This window comes from Hydra vulgaris, chromosome 13 (genome assembly GCF_038396675.1).
Source record: "Hydra vulgaris chromosome 13, alternate assembly HydraT2T_AEP".
Taxonomy (NCBI): domain Eukaryota; kingdom Metazoa; phylum Cnidaria; class Hydrozoa; order Anthoathecata; family Hydridae; genus Hydra; species Hydra vulgaris.
In genome coordinates, this window is record NC_088932.1 from 60,875,565 (window position 1) to 60,899,061 (window position 23,497).

At 28.0% G+C, this 23,497-nt stretch overlaps 1 long non-coding RNA gene across 2 annotated transcripts; it reads left to right on the forward strand.

The window, feature by feature from the left end:
* Positions 1–19,197: 19,197 nt before the first annotated feature.
* Positions 19,198–22,710, forward strand: LOC136089295 (uncharacterized). 2 transcript variants are annotated; one of them, XR_010642932.1, is made up of 6 exons: positions 19,220–19,377; positions 20,084–20,356; positions 21,058–21,156; positions 21,812–21,968; positions 22,274–22,336; positions 22,422–22,710. It is a non-coding gene; the product is annotated as an uncharacterized LOC136089295 (long non-coding RNA). The 2 variants fall into 2 exon arrangements; XR_010642931.1 differs by having other exon boundaries at positions 19,198–19,377; positions 20,084–21,156.
* The last annotated feature ends 787 nt before the right edge of the window (positions 22,711–23,497 follow it).

The following is a 23,497-nucleotide window of genomic DNA, read 5'->3' on the forward strand; positions in this document are numbered from 1 at the left end:
TTCAATTACAGATTTAGCGTTTATAAAGTAAGTACCTCCAGATCCCTGTCAAAGCTTAGAAAAAACTTTTTTAAGTGGATCTGTTGAAAACCAACCTAATAAGACATACTTTGCTCCATTACTCAACAAAGTTTCTACAATAAAGCCATAACATGAATGCACTATTGCATTGCTAGTATCAAGCGTAAGCTGTTTTCCACACTTACCTGTAGGTTTCATAAAATTTGACAGTTCAGCAATATCTTGTAGCAGTTGTAACTGTTGATCACCAACTGAGTGGATTTCTCCGCATAATTCATTTCTAAACCGAATGCCAGCACCAGGTGCTTTGACATTAACAACATTCGAAAAAAAATTATTTTTTCAATAAATACAGCAGTACCTTCAAATGCTTTATTTTCAATCTCTGGATGCGTTTTTAATGCAGCTACTGTTTCTTCGCAAAAAACAGACAAACAAAACTTTACAGATTGTCTCTCTATTGGTTTTGGATAAACTGATTTAGCTGTAAGTTTAGAGAGTTTAAAAAGACTATTGCACTCAGTTTTATATAAAGTTTCTAAATAATTCCACTTGGCCAAAGCCAGTTATTTATTGTTCAGAAATTGAAGTTCGTCAGTCTTTTCTATCAACCAATTGTTTCGTATAGATTTTAAGAGATGCACATAATCATACAATAAATATATCCTGATGTTGTTAACCATGGTTTACTATCAACTGTTTTAAACATTCCAAAAAATCTTTGATTTACACGGTTACCATCAGTAATTATTACCAGTGTCTTACTATTTTCAATATTATTTATCGTATCAACAATTTGTTGACATTGAGCAAACTGAAATTCAGAGGAACAATTTGCAACAGGTTGAGCTCTACATATAAATTATGGACCTCCAAAAAGACATTTAATCATAAATGATAAAATTGTTTTAGCTAACTTTTCAGGGTATTTTACTGCTTGACCAAACAAAGCACCTCTTTGGTTAAGTAATGAAGCTTTGACATAGATCTCATCAATTAGTATTATGGAAGTTCTTTTCAATGGATTTAAATTCATAAAAATACTATTTATGAAACTTAGGTCCTCCATTGAGCTTATTTTTGAAGTCAATCGTGTTAAAGTCCTTATACTTGGCAACTTGTAGTCAATACACAAACAATCATATAAACTTCGTCGCATAGCAAAATACTCATATGCTCTACATATAATATCTGAAGTATATAAAAATTCACCAACATTAACTTTTCTCATAGCATTAAGGTGTTCGAATAAATAATGGAACACCAAGTTTGTACATTTTTGATTGTATGTGTAAACTTTTTTTATTAAGCTGGAAAACAATAACATCGTTATTATCACTTAACAAAGATTGAATATCAACAAATATAAGTTCATCCTCTTTTAGAAAATCATTTAACTCATCTGGTAAAATGCTTCGAAAACCGCTTGAAGTTAAAGTTTTTCTTACTTTACTTGCTGGTGTGGTTAAACAACTAGGCGGAATATTTTTAAAAACAGATGGTGGGTTTAAAGGTCGTTGCTTACCATACTTGCTTTCAAAAGGTGCTTCATTTGGCCAATGAAGTTGACATACTGCTGTATAGTCTGTAACAATAAAACCAGTTCTTGGGATAGCTTCACTACATCTTTTTCTCTCCTCTAGATTCTTCGGGAATTTATAAATTGATATTTTTGTTGTAGTTGAGTATTGATATTTTTGTTGTAGTTGTAATTGATATTGTAGTTGTATAAATTGATATTTTTGTTGTAGTTGAGATAGCTCGACTTGCAAAGAGATACACAGCATTTTAAAGGCATTTTAATTATTAAAAAAACTTACTGTTAGTTTGACAATATTATTTCCTTACAATGTAACGCCTTGAACCTTACAAGGTTATCGTCTTGAAGTTGCGCTATCTAATTTATAAACCAATCAAATTTTAAAGATTTATTAAAAAAGCGTGAACACAAACTTTCGTCTTATGATAAAAGATGAAAATGTAAACACAGTATTAGAAATTGGCCTTCAGTTTGACAACTTTGTTGCGCGATGTCAAGGCCTGTTATTATAGAAGGCCGTGGTCACACATAATACAATATTCTGAAACTAATAAACAAACATCTAAATTTCTATAAGTAAATTAATTCTTTGATCATTGCCTCCATATCCTATCTTATTTTCATATCATAATCTATTATGGCAGTATTTATATAACATATCACAACAATATTATTAAACTTGTGATGTTCAAATATCATATGAACATTCTCTAACATGTTCATATGATATTTGAATATAGTTCTTGAGAATATTATCTGCAAACAATTAACTGATGCAAGTTCAAATGTTGTCAAAAACCTTTTCTTTATTAAAAAAAATATTAAAATAGGGGGGAGATAAATATTAAAATAGGGAGGTTTCTGTAACTTTTTTTAGGCTCCAAAACTTGTAACTTTATATATAATAAGGTTCATAAAACTTAAGGGACTTACGAACTACATTGAGGAACAAAAACAGGATATTTACAGAAACTTTTCAATTTTTAATCTGGAGTACCACAGTGTAATTGGGAAAAAAGTCTCTGGGCCCAGTATTATATATATATATATTATATATATATATATATATATGTATATATATATATATATATATATATATATATATATATATATATATATATATATATATATATATATATATATATATAGTATTTAGGCTATGGGATCATCCATAAATGATCCCAGTAGATAGAGGGGCAGTGTGAGTTTAACAATAATTGACAATGGGAAGGGGATGTTGAGACCAAAATAGTGTCAATTAAAAAATTGAATTAAAAAAAAAGTAACATATTTTATTTTTAAAAAAAGTAAAACAATTTATGCTAGCTTTGAGCAGGATTTAGAGGTATTTACACCAACAATGTGGTCTAAAAACTTTTTGCTTTTGTTGCTTAAAACTGTAGAGGATCATAGGAAAAACAATTTAAATTCAGAAATTAGCTTGCTTATCTGAAAGAACAATTTGTGTTTTTTTTTTTACTTTTAGTACTGTTGAGAATAAATCTATAATTGAACAAGAAAAAAATTGATGGTATATGCATTTTTTATATATATTAACAATTCAGATATACCATCATAATATGATAACAATAACTGACATCATTATTAATAGAAATGGCAAAAAATTGACTGAGTTTGATTAAGGGTGAAGGTGTTCAATAAACGGGTCATCATCTGACATCATTATGCATAGATGATCCTATGATTTAGGTAAAATAAGTAATCAATTTGCCATATTTCTCTTACGAAAGTGTAAGAAAAAAGCATTGTTATGCTGAGAACCTACCTATTGAGCAAGCTTTGACCACCTATTTTATAAATTTGAGAGACAGAAGTGGAAGTGCGAATCGCAAAAGAACAAATAACAATGCTCTAAAATGATTTTAACTTTGTAGACTAACATTAATATAGTATTTAGAAATAATAAATGAAGTTTAGATGATTTTTATAATTTGTATTTATTTCCATTAATTATCAGTTGTCAGTCTCTATTTTATAAAATGAATTAAAAAACTATTTATTTATAGTATAATAATAATACATAAATACTAGTTTCCTAATGCTATTATCATCACAATGTTAATGGTATTCGTTTTAAAGTGAAATTTTGTATCATTTTATTGTTTTAATGTTATATATATATATATATATATATATATATATATATATATAATATATATATATATATATATATATATATATATATATATATATATATATATATATATATGTATATATATATATATATTTATATATATATATATATATATTATTTTTACTTTATTTACAACACCATTTGATATACAACAAACCCCTACAAAGCTTACAATAATTCAGTTAAGATTCAATCTGAGTTATTGAAACGTAATAAATTTAACATCATTAGAAAAGTAAAGCTGTCGTCATTTAAAATATAAAGGGTGTTGTCAAAATATGTTGAAAATAAAATTAAGTTACTAATAAAATCACGTTCAACAATGATAAACATTCTTACTGTAGTAAAAAATAGTACTAACTGCTAAATTTGAACAAATAAATATAAAATTAACAAAAACAATGAACAAATAAGAACTTTAACTTGAACTTTAACTAAATCTTGAATTTGAGTTGATTGGTACTAATTTGTTTAAGCATAACCTTAAAAAATAAGTTTTTATAACAAATTATATGTATAACTAGTTATACATATAGTTAACTATCAGGAGTTATATGTATAACTATATGCATTTTAAGGCATATTATTTTATTTAAACATTACTTTGGATCATATTACTTTGAAAACTGGACCCAGAGGCTTTATTCTTAATAACACTGGTACTCCAAATTAAAAATTGAAAAGTTTCTGTAAATATCCTGTTTTTGTTCCTCAATGTAGTTCGTAAGTCCCTTAAGTCTTAAGGACCTTATTATATCTAAAGTTAAAAGTTTTGGAGCATAAAAAAAGTTACAGAAACCCATCTCCATCCTATTTTTTTCTTTTTTTTATAAAAAAAATTGGGAATTCTTTGACTTTCAAATCTGCATTTCTTTGAGGGACACTGCAGTGTCCCATGCATGCAAGATTGGTTTTTGACAACATTTCAACTTGCATCAGTTGATTGTTTGCAAATAATTTACTCAAAATCTAAATTCAAATAACTATTATATTATCCTAATAATACGTCTATTTGCACAAATCTTAATCTTATTTCTATAAAGAAAGATAAACATTATTGGTGGTACTTACATACTTGCTTGCCATTCTCTATATTAATATAAAATATTTTCACACAATATAAACGTAACGCAATGCAATGTCGATTTAAAAATTTTTATTTAGTTTTTTTTTTAAAGTTTTTTTTTAGTTTCCAGCTTTCAAATTAATTCCCATGCAAATCCCACATGAAACCCACGTAGGATTTCCCATGTGTGTAAATACCATATGGTTCCCCCATGTAGCCCATGTGGGATTACCCACATGGGTTTAAGATGACAAATTTCCATACGGATACCACATGGGAAAAACCGTCCCACGTAAATCCCATCAATCCCACACGGAATCCACGCGTAACCCATGTGGGACGCGGTTTTATTTTTCACTGGGAATGCTCATAAAATTAAATTCCCAATTTAAAAGTGAAAAAATCCTATTCTCTAAATAAAGTTTGCCTAATTAAAGTTTAATAATAATTCTAAAAATTATTGAAAATTAATTATCATTAAAAATTTATAGAAAAATAACATAATAAATTATAATTTGTTTAAAACTTGAAATAAAATTGCCGTTAGTGGTGTAACTATGCGCTTGCATAACTGCAAAAATGTTTCTTGCAAAAAAGCTTTTTGAGAATGAGATTTTCTGAAAATCTCTAAAATTGCTCAGAAAAAAAATCCATTTCTCATTTAGCCCTGTTTGGCTGAAAAGTTAAATATGTTAAATAAATGTTTTTTGATTATAACAAACTGGTTCTAAAAATTTATTTAATGAGGAAAATAGATTACTTTACTTTAATGGTTGCTTATATTTAATACGTAAATTAAATACTTTTGATAACAAGAATTTTTTTTTTATTACAACAAACTGGTACTAGAAATTTAATAAACAAGAAAACTAGATTCACTGCTTGCTCAAATTTATAACGTAAAAGTAAATTTTAATGTTCCAATGAACCATAGTCATAGTAACAAATTATGACTATGCATGAAAAAATAATTATTGGTATTCTTCGTTGCCATGTTAGGGTGCAATCGCTTTCAATCTTTTGTAATTATTTTGTAATAAAATGACATTAGCTGTTGTTTTTGGTGAGACTTTGTAATAGTAACTTTATTTCACTATGCGAATTATGTATAAAGAAAGTTAATATTAATTATAAAATTGAACTCACAATAAATATAAAATCTGAAATTTACAGGCTTGTGTTTACTGTTCTAAATCTTTTTCAATTTTGTATTTTTAAAACATTTCTTATGATGACACAATTTATTACGTGAAAGCTAAGGGTTTCTCAAACAGAATTTAGATAATAATTAGAAGTAAAAAATTGCTATATTACTTTAAAAATTGCCCTTTAATGCCCACCAGTGAAAAAAAAATATATTCAAAACAATACTCTTAACATGAAAATGGCAACGGTATATTAAAATTAAAAGTAATCAAATATATTATTCTTAATAATAATTAATACACACTGACAATTTTATAATATAAAAATATATAATTCTTAATATATTTTTAGAGATGAGAGCTTAATTTGCCTTGTCCTTGTGAAACCACATTTAATTTTGTATCGATTTCATATTCATCTTCAATAAATATTACAGACGGCTTTTTGTTTTACTTTTGCTGTACAATCAATGTATGCAGCGCTGAAGTGGAGTAGAAGAAGAAAGAATATAAGAAAATGACCTCACACATTCCTGGTACACATTTTAATCTCAGGGGAGGTGTATTTGGGAAATTTTTTGACACAGTCCCAATTTTGTCAAAACGTTGTATCAAATTTATTTCTAATTAGCACTCTGAAATATATATCGATATATATATATATATATATATATATATATATATATATATATATATATATATATATATATATATATATATATATATATATATATATATATATGTATATATATATATGTATATATATATATATATATGTATGTATATATATATGTATATATATATATATATATATATATATATATATATATATATATATATGTATATATATATATGTATACATACATATATATATATGTATGTATACGTATATGTATATATATATATATATATATGTATATATATATATATATATATATATGTTTATATATATATGTGTTTCAGAAGCATCCAGACGCATCCAGAAGCTTCCAGAAGTATCGAAAAAAAGCATCTAGAATCTTCCAAAACAGGTTCACACAGGTTCATTTTACTATATAAGATACATGTAAATTGACATGTAATTCAGTCATTATATGGAAGTCAATCAGTTAGTATTATCAAGACAGTTTATCGAAGTGAGTTTTATCAAAGCGTTTTATCAAAGAACATCAATACAAGAGGTGAAATACAACAAGTGTTTCATTACATCAATACAGTCCACATCCAACCAAGACGTTGTGTTTCACAGAGCATTATTGTATCACAATAATGCTCTGTGGAACACAACGTCATCACAAGGTAAATGTAACACGGTAAGCCTTGAGAAGCGTGATTATTTATTTTCATTATTTTTATGACTTCAAGTACAAAAATGGCTCCCGAAAATCTTGGATTGGAACTAAGAAAGAAAATTATTGGCGATTACGTAAGTGGAATGTCACAAAAAAGTATTTGTGATAAATATCGCGTTAAAAAAATGGACCGTATCAAGACTATGTTCCAAATATCGTTATACGGGGAAGTTGGCAGCAGATAACAAAGGTGGAAGACCGCGTTCCACCACTTCTAAAGAAGATTCTATGATTGTCAGATCCGTCAAGAATGATCCCTAGATATCATCAGTCGAGATACAAAAGCAATTAGAGCTGCCTGTATCGGACCGAACAATCAGACGACGTGCTGTTGAAGTCGGATTGTTTTCTCGACGCCCTGCAAAGAAACCGCTGATTTCACTAAAAAATCAGAAGAAAAGACTCCTGTTTGCTACATCTCATATTGACTGGAATGTGCAGAAATGCAAACTGTCCTGTTCAGTGATGAATCGAAGTTCAACGTCATTGGGAGCGATGGCATTTTCCGTGTACGTCAACCGGCCGGAAAACGCCTCGATTTACGTTACTGCCATAAGACCGTGAAGCATGGTGGAGACAATGTAATGGTCTGGGAGTGTTTTTCTGCAAACGGTCTAGGTCCAATACATCGAAACGATGGAATAATGGACCGTTTCATGTATAAAAATATCCTGAAAGATGTTATGTTACCTCATGCTGAATGGAATATGCCAATAAAATGGGTTTTTCAGCAAGACAACGATCCGAAACACACTGCAAAAGTAGTCACGCAGTGGTTTCAAGACAACCACCAATCAGTGATGGATTGGCCGCCTTAATCTCCCTAGAGAGCCTATATACTCAGAGAGCGGACATACGGAAAACGGCAGCCATGTTTTTGCCAAATTAGCGTGCGACAAATGAATTTAAATAAAAACAATTGTATAACCCAATATTTTAAAGGAATATTTGTTTTGAAAATTTGAATATTTTATGTTTTTCTTAGCAGTTTTTTAATAAAATTATTTATTAAACAAAAATTTATTTGGCAAATAAATAAATTCTTTAAAAAAAAACGTCAAAAAACTATTTGTAATTTATAAGTTACTTAACAAAAGTTTAGACCTGACAAAAGTTATACAATTTTTTCTATTAATTAGTTTTAGTTGAATGTATTCTTTCAAAGCCAATGCTTGTATTATCATATCTTGCTGCCAAGTTCAAAATAATATTTTTACTTCATTTTTATTCCTTAAGGCTAAATATTACAGGTCTGAATTTTTTAAACCTGTTTTCAAGTTTCAATCAAAATTAATGAGAATTAGGATAAAAGCTGAACTTTTAATTTTTGTATCAGTTTTAATTTGTTCATCAATTGACTTTCTCATAGAGTATAGATTTACCATTCTTTTAGGTAAAAAGTTATGCCAAAAAATGATCTGAATATTATTTCTATTTTAAAAAAAGCAAAGTTTGTTTTATTAGCAGAAAATAAACTTCCCACATTATGCTGTTTGTATGTAGCAAACATTGTATAATCAGCATTTACTCTCTAGTTTTTTAAAATATTGTGACTTAAAGCAAATTAGGAAAATTCTTTAATTTTCTTCAACTCTAAAACTCGTATATATTAAAAAAATTACATTAAAATACATTAAAAATAGTAGTTTGCTCAGTATTACTCAAGATTAAACTTGACGTTTTATCCAAATCTTTGAGTAAAACAATGTGCTCTTTTTTGTGTGGATTTGTGGACCTTACTATTAACTAACTCAAGAAAACACAATAAAAATCGATGATCATTATTTGGTATCATAACTGCAATTTGATAAATTTGATAATGTAATGTTTTTAAGAGTTAAGCAAAACAAATAAGTTTCAAGTCATTTTTGTATTGAAAAGCTGAGGAATTACTTGTTTTGTGAACGTACCAGTTATAAATATTTTTTTAGAAGTTTTGGGTAAATCGTAATTTCATATTAAAAGTTTTTTTTTTAAGAAGAACATTTGGTTGTTGACAAACTAACACCAGATGGAATAAGTTTCCACCTTAGTTTTTTACTCAGGCTCAATACATGTAATTGAATAGTACCTCTATAATTTCATTGAAAAAAGCTTTTGTTTCATTGTAAATTTAGTGATTTTCTATACTAAAAGCCATAGAAAGGTTTCGTGATTGCATAAGTGTAAACCATTTATCAATAACTCAGTTAAATCAAGCAGTTGTGAGTATGGAATCATCTTTTTTTTATTTGCAATAAATTTCAATCCACAACATTCATTATAATTCATTACAATATAATACTCTTGATACTTTTTTTTTGTTAAAATGTTTTTCATCAAGATGCTAAACTTATAAGTAAACATATTTAGAATGTCAACATGTGCAGGAATGTTAATCTATAACTGGTGATAGAAGTATATATATTTTTTGAATTCCAGCTGTAATTATGAAAGGTTTGTTATACGAGAGAGATGTTTTTATATTCTTCAATAAATGAAGTACATTTGCTAAAAAATCAATAACTTGAGTCACATGGATGTTTATTTAAACTGGAAAAAGTATAACTTTAAATGCAGCTTGTGCTAAAAAATCTTCACATTGACTGGTTATTTGCACCTTTATAAACAGAACTTTCACTATAATAATATTTTACAGTTTATTTTCATCTCGTAGATATTCCTCTAAGCATAAAAACTAAAGTATGGTTAGCTTGGTCATAAATTATGGCCTTAACATTATAGTATAATGTTAAGGTAATCTAACAATTCCATAGTATGAGCTTGATATGTGTCATAGTTACCACTTTCAGTTATTGACATGACATCAGTAGTTAAAGTACATTCTTTTTCATGAATTTTTATTACATTTACATCAGTTTTCATAAACTTTTACAAATATTTAACAAAAATTTAGTAGCAAGTTCACTGAACTTGTTATTAGGGTTGCCAGATGTCCCGGTTTTACGAAGGAGAACTAAGTAAAAAAAATATTTTTACATATTTGGCGCAGAATTCTCCTTCGTAAAACCGGGACATCTGGCAACCCTAAAGTTCACTCGCAGTTAGTGTTTTTTGGTAAAAACATGGCGTCAAAAGCCATCAAAATCGAACATCCAATCAAAGCGATCACACTTGTGTCCGCTCTCTGAGTATATAGGCTTTCTAAATCTCCCGATCTCAACCCTATCGAGAAGCTGTGGGAGATCGTCAACCGCAGAATTAATCGTGAAGGTGTTCGTAATAAGGATCAACTGTTTGAACAAATCCAAAAGGCCTGGGCAGCGATTCCACAAAGTTTCATTGATCACCTGATTGAATCTATGCCTCGAAGATGCAAGGCTGTGATCGACAACAAAGGATTCGCCACGAAATATTGATAGCGAAATACAGCTTGGTCAACATTTTGTCGAGTTGCACTTATTTTGTCGAGAAGGAAATCAACTTTTTTTAATACTTTTGATTAATTTATTAATTTTCGTGTACAAATAATGAACTTTGTGATGAATAAAACTTGAAGAACTTTGTCTCTAAACAGTTACATAGTTATTTCTCTAAATTGAAAAAATGCAGCACTTTTATATAAAGAAACTAAATTAGCATTATTTGGTTGCACTCATTTTGTCCGATACTGTGCATGTTTTAAATGCAACAAATCGGTCCAACATTGCAAGAAGACTATTCCACCTTGTTTTTACATCCAGTATTAACTTGAGTTCTTTATTGTATGTAATTTTTTCGTAATTTTGTAAGATTTTTATTTGAGTGGTGATTTACGAAACATTCTTACACATTTCTCCGGATCTTTTGAACTCTTTGTGCAATACTAATGTGGCCTAATAATTCGTAAGTGATCTCAACGTCTTATAAATTTAATAAATCGTTGTTTTGGCTTGACTGTAAATCCACTGAAGTTGTAAAATCGATTTCTTCAGACTCGTCAACTTCACTATAATTTTCATCAGAATTCTGACTGTCTGATGCATTACACTCACTGCCCGATGAATTTGAAAAGATTTTTTTTCTAGAGAACATTACAAACTGCAAAAAGTGCATAACCAAGTTATTGTTCCCATCCCACCTAATCTTCCATATTTTTTCATAACTGATGCACCGTCAGGTACACTAGAAATTATATGCTTTTTTGTAGATAAACTAAATTCGGATATTTTTTTTTCAACCACATCAATAATTTTTCCAGCTGGAAGCAACCCAACTATTCGAACCATGCCCAAGTTCCAAAGCCTAGTTAATGGATTCGGATTTAAATTCAAATAGCGATGATTTTTTAAAGATGTGTATGCTTCCATCAAAATAGAGAATCTTGAGCCACCTTGAATTTGCATAGTCATTTCCTTAACCACACCTTGTTTTCCTCGATGTTATTGAATTTTTACCAAATCCATTAGATGTGAAGGGTCTTTTGGCAATATCATTCCTTTATCAGATAAGGATTTTCTTACAAATTCAGATTTTGCAATAGCATTAATAGAAAAGCCATCTACAGTCTCCAATTTTGAAACAGTTTCTTTATAGATTCCTTTTTTATAAATGACGTAATTTAGGTTGAGCATTTCTAACTTCAAAATTTGTGTCTTCGTTTGGCCTTTTTTTCGTTACTTCAATTTCGACTTCTTTGTGAAGGTTTTTTAAATGACGAAGAAGACCACTTGTTGAAAATCCTTTACACATTATTGTTGTTTTACATATATTACAAGTGGCAGATTCTGTGTTTTTTTCTTTTGTAAAATTTCGCAATGCCTTAGATCCACTTGACATGATGCGCTATATTTATTATACTATTAAATAAATAGATTAAAATATACTAAAATATAAATATAAAACTATATTACCTAAAATTAAATCCCGAAATAGTGTGTAGTAGATTTACATAAATTATTTTAAATTCGTTGTAATTACTAAACATATATTTTAAACTTCACTTACTTGGTGTTTCACTTATTTCACTTTTTACAAACTAACTACTTTCTTAACTAATTACTTTACTTACTAGCTACCAATTTTTATGGGTAACTAATTACTTTTTTTGTACGTAAAAGTGCTTGTAACTTGTCCGTGGTTATTTTATATTTAACATATCAGGGACTCTGCTTTATTCATTGTAACTACTTGCAATTGTGATTATTTATTAGATTAGTCACCAATTTTTTGCAGTTTTGGTTTGTGTCTTACAGCAGCTTTATATGCTGTAAGTTACAACATATAAAATTTAAATAAAGTAAATCAAATCTATTTATAAATCAAATTCAATAATATTTTATATTATCTAGACACAAACCAAAACTGCAAAATATTGGTGATTTAATTGCCCTCTATAATATATCTTCCTAATTTTTATAGAAATTCATTACAAAAGGGAAAAGGAAGTAATTAGTACTCAAATTTTGAGTAATAATATTTTTAATATCTTTACAAATGTTTAAAATACGTTTAAAAAAATTACCTGGGTTCCTGTGAAATTTCATTGAAATCCCGGGATAACGGGATGGTTTTTTACCTCCGGGATCCAGATGCATTTGAAAAACCCTAGTCTGGACCCATAAAATGGGTTTTGTTAAGTCTGTTCCACACCGATCATTTCTATATTTATTTTTTAAATAGTCTCTTCATTTCATTAATTTTTAATAAACAGTAAAAAAAAATTAGTTCAAAAATCTTCAAGTGACATATTTCCCCGTATATTTTTTGAAATTTAAATAATAAATAAAAAAAGTTATTAAAAAAATGCGTAAAAAATAAATATTTTTTACGCATTTTTTTAATAACTTTTTCTGCTTGTTTACATTTGTCGTCGTATACAAAAACAAACAAACAAGGCTTCTGAAATATGGTTGTTATAAAAATTAAATTAAAATTTAAATATATCAATAGATATAATAAAGTTTTTAAGTATTTTTAAAGATTGGAAAAGTATCGGATATATCAAAACTAGGTATAACAATTTTATTCCAAAGATATTGTGCTCGAAATGTAATGCAAAACTTGTTAAACTTTTTTCTGCAAGTTGGTTTATATACAAAATTTTTATTTCAAAGTAAATATTTATTAATTGGGTTGAGAGAGAAAAGGTCTTTAAAGATAGATAAAGTTAAATTGCTTTTCCTCATGTAAATAAAGCATAAAATGTTATAAACATTGAGTTCATAAATATTAAGCATTTTCATCTCCATAAATAATGGTTTGAAATAAGTAATAACGATTAACATTTACTTTACAGCAGCCGTTGCACATTACTTAAAACAGCAGTTTCTAACATTTACTTTGCAGCAGTCGTGGCGCAGTGGTTGCACACTTGCCTCAGAAACAAAGGATCCGTGGTTGAAAACCCACCTCTGGGCAAGTTTTGCGACATCGGATAGTAAGGAGGCGTGAACTTCCAATTAAATGCTCATTCGCGGTGCTCAGTGCCCCATGAAGTCCGTAAGGACTTCGTGGGGCACCTGAATAAAAATTAAAAAAAATAACAAACTAACAAAATGTAGCAATTGTCATTCTCGTACAACTTTATCTTAAAAATACGTCATTCAATCATTAATATAGAAAAAACGTAATTTAAAAAAGGCAGTTTACCATAATACGGGTCATGGTAAGCTGTTCGAAATCAATCATTTATATAATTGTTATTTCAATCAATCAAAGACAGGGATGCAGCATTCTTTGATGTTTGAGATAGCTAACTTCCAGACATGGTACAAACTCCAAATATAGGCGGCCGTGGCGCAGTGGTTAGAGCGCTTTATAAGCAGGAGATCTAGGTTGGAAAGAACTCTGGACACATTTCACGTAACGGTAAGGAGGCGTGAACTATTTAAATGCACTTCCGCGGTGCTCTGTGACAAGACCGTTAGGTCTTCTTGTGGCACCTAAATAGTAAAATAAAAAAATAAAAATTAAAACTCCAAATATTTATGTGGTTATATTTATATCAAATAAGGATGCTTTGCGAAAAATGGCTATCACTGGAACCTGGGTGCAAAAAACCCCAAAAATTTTAGCTGCACCTACTCCAAACGTGAGAGCTACAAGTTGATAAAATATTTTTTAACATTCTCAACTAAGTTTATATCCTTCAATAATTTTTAAAATTCATGCAATAATCTCTTAGCGTTCAACAATTATGGCCTTATAAAATTTGTAACCTCCTTAAATTGAGGGGTTCAAACTTTTTATGGTCATTGTTTTTGAGCGCTAAAAAACTATTGTGTGAATTTTAAAATTTGTTGATGAATATAAATTTAGTTGAGAATAGTAAAAAAATTATTTTATTAACTTGTTGCTTTGACGTTTGAGGCAGGTGTAGCTAAAATTTTAGTTTTTTTTTGTTCCTAGGCTCCAATCATCGCAACTTTTTGCTATCCATTCTTATTTGAAATAAGTATAAACATATAGTTTGGAAGTTAGCAATATCAAACATCAAGAAATGGTGCATCCGTGCTTGAAAGTCTATTTCAAATAGGTTTTAGTAAAAATGGTAAAAAAAGATTATTATTTTAAAACTTTGGCTTAAACTTGAGTTAATCAATTAAAATTATTATATATAAAATAAGGAAGTATCAATTAAAATGAGCAAATTATTTATCTTCATAAGAATTAATAAATAATTTAACGAAATATATATAAAAAAAAAATTAAAAAAAATCTTTTCAACAAAATAACAAAAATTTAAAAATTAAAGAAAACGTATTAATTGTTAGTTTTGCTTTTTTATATTGCAAAGATACGTCATATGATAAATCTAAAATAAAAAAAGTAAATAAGTTATGACCCCATAATAAAAAAATATATCTCATTAAAATACTGGATATCAATTTCCCTGTTTAGGGTAATCTTTTGTGATATTGCAGTGGTTATAAATATTTATTGAAAAGCCAATTGGTATCGTTTTTTTCAAATAAGAATGTATAACATTTGTTTAAATGAAGACGACATTTTACTTTTGAATTGAAATAGTAATTTACTTTTAAATGATTCAACTTTGTCTAAATATCAGTTAATTAAGATAATTTATCCGTCTTCATATGAAGGCAGGTTCTGCAACTATTTATTAATTATATGTATGAGTTTTATAAACTTTTTCTCATGGTTAACTGGGGTGGGTATTTAGTTTCCTAACTGATAATTTGTAGAGTTTCCCCCGTTTTATTTACATTAGTACTCTCGAGTCCTTAATACAAGAAGGTGAAGGAAAGGACGGGGGTGAAGGGGGTGTGAGGGGTGGAAGATTTTTATTAAATTTTTGTAAAATTTATCTACCCACCTTTAAGCTTATTTAGACTACCCCATTTCTTAATTTTTACTTGTTATTAACAAAAAATTTATAACTCAAAACTAAAAAAAAAAATTCGTGAAAATAGGCCATAAAAATTAGAAAATAGTTATTTCAGTTACGGATGAAAGAAAAACTTTCAGTGTAAACAGGCTTTAGAAATCGTCGACCTAGTAAATCTCGATTTGTCGAAAATGATCTTTTAGTTTATATCTCACCAAAGTATTAAATTTATATCAGCATATTTATTCCTAGTGAAATTATGATAAAACAGCTGTTAAAAAATGCGCATTTGAACGCAAGCCAAGCTAGAATTAAATAGTTTTATGCGTATTTTGTAAAAAATATTAGTTTGGATTTATAAATTGAAATATTTTTTATGAAATACTTATATTGTAACATGGCTTCAAATCGGAAGTTTTCACGAACTGACCGAGATAAATTTAGGGTAAGTTGGCAAATTTCAGCAAGTTTGGTGAACGTTTATCGCAAAAATTATGGAATCTGAACAAACAACTTTCATGAATATGTAGATGTTAATTTGAGCAGCCGATAATTTTATCTACAACATAGTAATAATTTGGAAAACAAATAATTACTTTATTTTATTTATTTGTTTTTATTTCGATATTTTTTTTTTACGATTTACACAATTTCGTGCAAGTTGACGAAGTAAAATGTAATTTTGTGCATTTTGTTTATATTATTAAATTTGATAGATCTATTCAAAAAAATTAGGTAATTCCTATATTTCTGTGTAAATTATTTTTAGAGATTAAATATCTACCTTAGAATTGGAGTCGGTTTTGGAATTTAAAACAAGCGTGGGACCTGGGGCTGATTAAAGTTCCAAGTGATCTTGTAAAAACCGATTACGATTATAAAAGACTTCAAAGAATAAACATGACTTGCCGATTATTATTTTAAAAATGCAAATATATCTTACGTTAACGCATAATAAAAAACTAAACAATAATTAAAAACTTTTATAAAGCGATAAAATAAAAATAAGAAACAAGCACTTGATTACTTTTAAATTCAATACTAGTCGTAACTATCAAGTAAGGGTTCAGAAATTTCTGAGAATTGGCTTTTTTGAGAGAAGCCATTGGTACACTTTTTTTCGATTTTGATTTATTTTCTCTCGTTTTTTTCTTTTTATTCCTTCTCTTCATTTTGTTTCTTTTTCTTTTTTTGATCATCTTGTTGAGTTTAAAAAAATCGATTTCATTGACATTACGAGGTGTCTTAACAAGCCTCTTTGGATCTTGTCTGCTTATTGTGACATTTTTTGAAATTTTTTGTTTATTTTTATATGGAGAAACTAGACTAATGACGTGACATTAACATTAACTGGATGGAAAAGGATTTTATTAACTAACACGTAAAACAACACTGCTATAAAATTAAAGGCAGTGTAATTTTTTGAAGACAAAGGTTTTTTACACGAAATTCGATGCTGCCTGAAATTCGTCAACTTACCCTAGTTGAGAATAAATAACGCGTTTTAGTCAAGCCAAATAGTATTCTACGGAGGTTCTTTTACCTATTTAATATTTGGTGTAGTATAAGATTTTTACGTTTTTAACTAATAATAAATTTTTACTCCCAGGTTGAAACAAGCCACAATCTTTAAAATATTTAAAAGTATATATATATATATATATATATATATATATATATATATATATATATATATATATATATATATATATATATATATATATATATATTTTTTTTTTTTTGCAAATGAAATAATGGATATACTATAAATATTTTGATATACTGTTTACAAACAGTGTCATATTCTCAACTACATATAATTAAAGCTGCGTAAACTAATTTTAATTGATAGTATAATGACGATGTTATTATTGTGATTGATGCTGATATATGCATATATATCAACTACATAGTACGGTTTTTGCATCCATTTAAAACAACCATGGTATCCATTTAAAACAACCATGACATTCATTTACAACATCGTGACAATCAGTTAAAACAATCGTAATTTTGAATTAAAACAATCGTGATTTTCAATTAAAACATTTAACGCATGCGCAATCTCAACATTCTATATTATTTAAAAAAAAGGTTTTATTTATATATTTATTTAAGTTTATTTTTTATTAATATTATACTAATTTATTTTAATTTCTTGGAATTTATTTTAAATTTGAATGGGTGTCGTGTTTGTTTTAAATGGATGCAAAACCCGGTACATATTCTTATACAAATACTGTATTGGTAAAACAACCGTGACGTTCAATTAAAATATGCGTGATGATAATTAAAACAACAATGATTTCCTATTAAAACATTTAGCGCATGTGCATATTAGATTTTCATTAAAACATGCAGCGAAATTCTGTTTGCCTAAATAAGCGAAAAAATTTTTTGAGGTTGGTAGTTGATCAAAGAAAAATTCATTCTAAAACTTCATTGGCGCGAAAAACTCAATCTGAATCTTCACGCCGCGAAAATTCGTTTCCAAAAACACGCGATATCTTGTTGTAAATCTAGCCGTTGATCAAGGAAAAACTCAATCTGAAGCTTCATTGTTAACAGGAGTTAATCAAAACACAACGCAATCAGTTTTAAGAAGACACGATTGAACGAATTCAACACTTCCCGGTTCTAGAGGTGGCGCTCGTCACGTTATTTATAATGAAGAGATTAGAAGACGAATTAAAGAGCTTATAAACGATAATACAATGACAACTGTAGTTGAAATTAAATATGCTTTAAATGTAAATGTATTGATTACAACTGTTGAGATGGGTGACCAATCTTGGATACACATATAAAATTACTCGACCAATTTATGAAAGAAGAAACAACGATGTAAAAAATCTTCGATTAAATATATTAGGTGGTATACTTCAGTCTCGCCTATTCATCGCTATCGAAATATTGTTTTTATTGATGAAAGTCCATTTAATTTACACATGTTTCGCAGTCATTCATGGGAAAAAGAGGAGTAACACCGTTAGGCAGCGTAACGTTTCAATGATATTGGCTGTCAATGGTTTAAATATTATTCTCTGCAAAGCTGTCAGTGTGTCAGTCTTTTTTTCAAGAATATATTGATAAAGTTGTACGAGTTTTGGGGACGGAAGAATTCGCCCTGGTGATGTATAATGTTAGAATCCATCATAATGTTGAGATGAGGGCTTAAAACATTCGAATAAAATATTTGCCACCATATTCACCATTTTTGAAACCGTGTGAAGAGACTTTTACCTTAAGAATAACGTGCGAAGAAATACGGCCCCAGCAAGAAGAAATGGACTAATTGCAAAAATGCGTGAGGTATGCTTATCTATATTCCTAATGTTAACTTATCGAACTATTACACACACTGCGAAAGCTTTTTCGAAGTGTGTCTTCCCAGTAGGCACGCAACGTTTTATTCACGTTTCAATCACGTGTATTTTAGGTGACTTCGTCCAGGTTACTATTTTACGTGAAAGTCACGTGAAAGTTACGTGCCAAAATATCTCGTCTTTCGGAACTTTTTTTATTTAAAAAAAAACTGGCATAAGAAATGTGAAATAATATTTTTTATTATATTAATTATTTTTTTATAGTATAGTTTTTGTATTCATTATATTAGTTATAATTATTTACTTCTATGATAATATAATTAATTTTTATTGTAGTATTATCATAATTAAAAAAAAAAAATTGGTCTATATAATATCTTTTAACGCGATGCATTTAAGTTGTAATATCTAATATCTAAATTATATCAAATTAAGTTAAATAAATTAGTACCCTATTTGCCGTCCCTATTTGCCACACAAATAAGATTAAACTCAAATACAAGGTATGCTTTTTTTTCTACTTTATGATATAATATTTTAGACTGGCGAATTTGTCCATTTTCCTTACTTAATTTAGTACGAAATAAGTTATGTTATAACGAATTTAATATCAAATTAAGTAAGCTACATGGAGAAATTAGGCCTAGCAGAACTTATTCTTGATTCTTGAGCAATAATAATGTCTCTAGAACTTCTGCATTATTACTCAAGAGTCTTTTAGATAAAAACCCAAAATAGATTTTCTTTCTTTATTTGGTTTTTATCAACAAGGTTAAAGAATTTATCCAAGATAATATCAATAAATAAATGTGTTATGTTATTTATTATTGATATATGTATATATTATTATTAAATACTTTATCTTTTTATAATATATGACATCTTGATCTCGTGCTTTACTTGTTAAAAAGGGTTAATACTTATTTATTTCTTTTTTTTATATTATTTGAATATTATATGATTATATATATTCGAGTTATATGAAATATTATTATATATATTATATGACTTTTATTGTTATTATGTACAATATAAAACAGGTTATTAACGCGGATTTGTTCGATGTTTTCCCCACAAAAAGATAATTATGATGCTATTGTATTTGAAACTGCATTTTACTTATCTTTCAATGTTGACGACCTTCCAATATGTAAAGCAAGTTTCTCTCAAGTATAGCATTGCTTTTTTAAAAATTGTTTAATGATTTAGATCAAAGAAATAGCAACACCAGAAAATCTTGTTGCCAAAACAGTTGGTGACTCACCATGTAAGATTTGTCTTAAAAATTTGTGATTTAAGATGATTATTTAATATTAATATTATTATTTAAGTTTTTATTTGTTTCTTTTGAGCTAAATTTGGTGTTGTGAGCTATTATTGGAGAAAATATTGACTTATTCATTAGATAAAGTTTGATGCCTGCTCTTACCCCATTTCCTTCTTCATGTTTCAATCATGTATATTTTAGGTGACCTTGTCCAGGTGACAATTTTACTTGATTAAAACGTGAATGTTACGTTGCCAAAATATTGTGTATTTTGGAACTTTTTTTATTCATAATAAAAACCTGTGATTAGAAACTTGGAAAGATATTCTTTATTTACTATTTTTTTATAATTTAGTTTCAGGGATTATCTTATTCGGGATATTCCCGGAATACCAGATATTTTTGTGAAATTTATCTTTTTCCAAATATCCGAAAAGTTTTCTATACATACAACTTATATTACAAGTTCCATACATACAACTTATATTACAACATATAACAAGTATATATTATTCATCTATTTGTTTTTATGTTGTTTTAGTCATCATTCATACAAAAATTAAGAAAATTTTTTAAAAAATTGAGAAACAACTTGGCTGAATGCAAAATTAAGGGAAAAATGAGGGGGGAAATATTCTGAATTTTTTCAGGATATTTTCCGTAAATTTTTTCCGGATATTTTAAATATAATGATTACATGAAATATGTAGTTTATATATTCATTATTGTAATTACTTTTTATTTTACTTTTACAATAATGTAATTATTTTGCATTGTAATTTTATAATAATTAGTTTAAAAAGTAGGGCGTAAGATATCTTATAACTTCGCAATGCATTTTTGACAAAAATAAAATGTCACATATATAATATTTTATCCAAACATATTATCTTATAACTAAGTTTTATCAATTTAGGTTTAATAAATATATTATAAAGCTTAGTTCAAAATTGTGTAACGTTATGGCAGATAATTATCATATTGCAATACGCAAAAGATCAAACCCTACTACGAGGTACTCTTTTTTTTCTACCATATTGTATATTATTTTAGACTGTCAAATTTGTCAATGTAATTAATTTGATAATAAATAAGTTATTATAACTTATTTAATATTAAATTTATTAGGCTACATGACAAATGATAAGTTCTGCATAAAATATTATTGACTAGGAAGACCCAATGGTATTGTTATGTTATTGCCTAGGAATATCATTCTGTAGTAAGACCCAATAACCTTTTAACTTTTAAAGTTTGACTTTAAATTTCACTTTACCCTCTCTTTGTCTACTATTGTGATCGCACTCTGTAGTAAGAATTTGATTTAATTCATATCTTGTTGGAGAATGCAACTTGATTCTGAGTTGAATTTTCAGCACTCTGTATTTATTGGTGACCTAATTTGACAATACTTTATTATACATATTTTTAGTATTATACTTAATATATTATATATAATTAGGGGTAGATGAGGCTCCTTAGCCGTGGTGAATGTTTCCACAGCAAAAGGCGCCTCAAGGTGAAAATCTGACCATGGATAAGGAAAATCATGATATAAAATCCCCACTATAATGCTTTGTGGTTATGTGATAACTATTACATTTATATAAATTGTTTTAACTTTTGTGTGCATTCTAAAATGACATTTAATGCTGTTCAAAACTTTGTAGATTACTCATTTAAAGCAACTTTGTGGGCTGTCACCTTTGCATCTAGTGAGTTAATGTATGAACAAGTTAATGCAGAAACAGATGCAAATATAAGAAGATGGAAAACAAAGAAAACAAATTATCATGTTATCACAGTACACAGATGTTATAACATAAGGTGAGTACAGGTCTTTTTCTAATCACGCCTATCAGTTATTAACTTTATATAGATATAGATATAGATAAATCTATAGATAGATATTAGATATAGATATATATAGATAAAAAAAATTTTTTTAAACTTGTATTTTTTATTATGTACTTCTTTTTTTTTAATCATCTGTCGACTTTTTTGTTACATCTTTTTTTATTAAATACTTATTTACTTTTTTAGCAATCAGAGTATAAAATTAGAAGGCAAATGACTTTTATTTTTTTACACTGTATGTAGTAATGTTTTCTTAAAATTATTTAATGATTTAGATAAAAGAAAACAAATAACACACTAGAAAATCTTGTTGCCAAAAGTAGTTAGCAACTCTCAAAGTAAGATTTGTTTTAAAAGTTTGTGATTTAAGATAATTATTAAATAATCATATTATTATTTAAGATTTTATTCGTTTCTTTTCAGCTAAATCTGATTCATTAGATGAAGTTTGATGCGTGCTCTTATTAGAAGAAAATATCGACTGATTCGTTAGATTATGTTTGAAGCGTGCTTTTATGGGAGAATAGATATATAAGTTTGAAGCGTGCTCTTCGTAAGTTGCAGATCTACGACTTCGTACTTATTACTTATTGGATATAAGGAGGATATTTTAACAAAAGCTTTTATTACAAATTAAAAATTTTTATGTCAAGAACTAATATACTGACTAATAAAACCATGTATTTTAATACGTATTAAAGTATTTCCTCGACGATGAGTTTTTTTTCTTACACGAATCCAAACACTTATAATTGTAATTATAAAGCATAGTTATTGCTTAAATATTACGTGCCAAAATTAACATAAAAAGCACGTCTTGGATTCTCAGTTTAAGGGGACCAAAAAGTCACCTAAATATCACGTGCCAAAAGTAACGTGAAAAACACGTCCATAAATCACGTGAATTGGTCATTTCATGAGGACCAAAAAGTCACCTAAATATCACGTGCCAAAAGTAACGTGAAAAACACGTCCATAAATCACGTGAATTGGTCATTTCATGGGGACCAAAAGTCACCTGGTATAAGTGCCAAAATAACGTGAAATTCACGTTTTTGTCACGTCGCTGTGCCTACTGGGATCTTGCTGCTTGATGTTTAGTTTTACAGTTTTGATTAGTTTCTTTAATCCCTTGTTTGATAGTCCCGTATTTAACTGTACATTTACAAAAGCTAGAGTTGTCAATTTTGGAGCGCTTAATAGTGGCTGAGCACTACTTTGACCTGAAACCGAGACATAAATATTTTATCTTTATATTAAACTTCGTTTAGAAATTTTGTTAAAAATTTCAAGTTGTTTGTTTTTGAAGTGATTAGAAACTTGTTAAAAATATACTTCCCGAAACCTATCTTGTCCTTTTTTTTAAAGATTTTCTTTGAATATATATGTAAACATTATTTAAGTTTAAATATTTATCTGGGATAATTGTAAGTGGAGGCCTGCCAGATGCTAAAGCATCTGGCAGGCCTTCACTAAGTCTAATAGTTCCTTCAGGGAAT